The following is a 1,986-nucleotide window of genomic DNA, read 5'->3' on the forward strand; positions in this document are numbered from 1 at the left end:
GAGTCAATGGGAAATTCAAAATCCCCATTGGAATATTCAGAAACACAAAAAATGATTCATACTTTTACATTATCGATCCAACATTCGATGACCAATGGCACCAATAGCTTTGGATTCAACCAAATGTTGAAAAAATCAGCGGTTTTCTCGCAATAGAAATGAATCGTTGATGGCTTATTTAATTTGGCTTCAACCTGGCTGCCTCTATCGCCCGGAACTACAAATGAGCGAATTTTTGTTTGAAAATGTTACTTGAATCAACCTTCAGTGAGGAGTTGGAGTTCGATTGATATGTAAATTGTGAGAGATTGAGAAAGAAGGCGAAAATATTTGGAAATGATAAAGAGGGAAAAAAAAGAGCCCAACAACCAATACACATATGTGAAACCATTTAAATGCGAGCAAACACACAATGTGATAACGACTCAGACAACAGACAGACATATTGATTATCAGGCTTTGTTATGCGCTAAATCCATCACGCTGAATAAATTCATTCGATGGATTTATGCGCATATAAATGTGATGCGCTCGCTTTGCGGCGAACGAAGTCTGTTGCTCTTCAGAGTTGTTCACGCATGAACATGTTCATGCTTTGCAGTGAACGCATCGCTAAGCGGTAGTGAAGAGCAACATACCTCATTCACCGCAAAGCGAGCGCATCACATTTATCGCATAGATCTATCGCATTCAGAATTTATTCAGCGTGATGGATTTAGCGCATAACAAAGCCTGTTGATTATGTAATGAGCAATACTCTAGTATTTCTCACATTATGTGTTTTTTATTCTATGATTTTCGGTTTAAGTAGTTTGAATGGGAAGAACCAAAAAATAGCGTGGCTGTTAAAAACACAACAAGCACTGGATGCAACAAATGACACAAACACAAACAATTGCGTCTTATATTGGAATGACAGTAAAATTGCAGGAAAAAAACAAACAAACTTGATGTCATTGAATTGTTTGCAACTATTCTGTAAGTACGCAATGACGAATTCGAGTGATGAGTGTAAATTAGCACAGGAAATGTGTATGTGAATTTACTGCACAAAACGAAATATTTACAATAAGCAAAGTGTTACGTTCAATTAGTACTTACTGAATATGACGGGAGAGAATTTGTTCGGGTTCAAGTCATTGAATCGTGATTTTAGTTTGCGCTCTTTTCCATGCCAAAAATCCAAACGGGCATCACTCAAATGTGATAGACAAAAAAGCAATAGCAGCATCCAATGAACGATCTTCATTTTCACAATCCTTATTTCCTCTTTTGCTTCACACAAAATGCAATCCGTTCAGTACAACCGCAAATATCAACTGCGTTGTATCTGAAAACACAAAATCGAAATTTCGTTTGAAATCACCTTATTTTTTTTGCTATTGTAGCACGAAATTTCGATTTCGTGTTTACTAACAATAAGTGTTTTTGCGTGTTCAGTTAAAATATTATTCGTGATAAAAATTATTGCGTTATATCGTTTTTATTTCTCCCCGAGTTTATTTTTGTTCTCCACAAATAAAAAAAAATAAAGTTCGTATGGTCTGTATTGAAACAATACGCGATCGTATGATCCAGTTGTTTGTGCCCGCAAGTAGAAATGAATGACAGCAGCCTTTGAATACTTAAATCACCTAAATTTCTGAACCGTCGATTATCAAATAAAAATGCAAAAGAAAACAAAACTACGTATCACCAGCGGTAAACAAATAACGCAAATGAAATCGTCCTTCCAAATTACTTTAATTTGATAATGTCATGGCAAGAAGTATTTGTGATGTGTGTAACGCATCAGCCGTTAGACTAAGTGAGAGACAAAGGAACACATGCAGCGGCAGCTATGCTTTGCACGCATTCAAAGATATGCTTCACACAATCGTTCTTTGTCGGCTGAAGATCTTTTCGCATCTCAACTATGTTTGGGCTGCCAATGTCGCTGAAATGTCATGAGAATATAACATTATTTTGAAGTTTCAACTCCAAATT

The 1,986-nt window shown here is 36.2% G+C and overlaps 1 long non-coding RNA gene across 1 annotated transcript; it reads right to left on the reverse strand.

Annotated features, from left to right (window-relative positions):
* Positions 1 to 35: 35 nt before the first annotated feature.
* Positions 36 to 1,938, reverse strand: LOC129572920 (uncharacterized). The gene is made up of 3 exons (XR_008688528.1): positions 1,742 to 1,938; positions 1,102 to 1,330; positions 36 to 217 (listed from the first exon to the last, which is right to left on the reverse strand). It is a non-coding gene; the product is annotated as an uncharacterized LOC129572920 (long non-coding RNA).
* Between the last annotated feature and the right edge of the window lie 48 nt (positions 1,939 to 1,986).

This window comes from Sitodiplosis mosellana, unplaced genomic scaffold, assembly GCF_009176505.1.
Source record: "Sitodiplosis mosellana isolate CC-2019 unplaced genomic scaffold, AAFC_SMos_1.0 Smas_scaffold_5737, whole genome shotgun sequence".
Classification (NCBI taxonomy): Eukaryota; Metazoa; Arthropoda; class Insecta; order Diptera; family Cecidomyiidae; genus Sitodiplosis; species Sitodiplosis mosellana.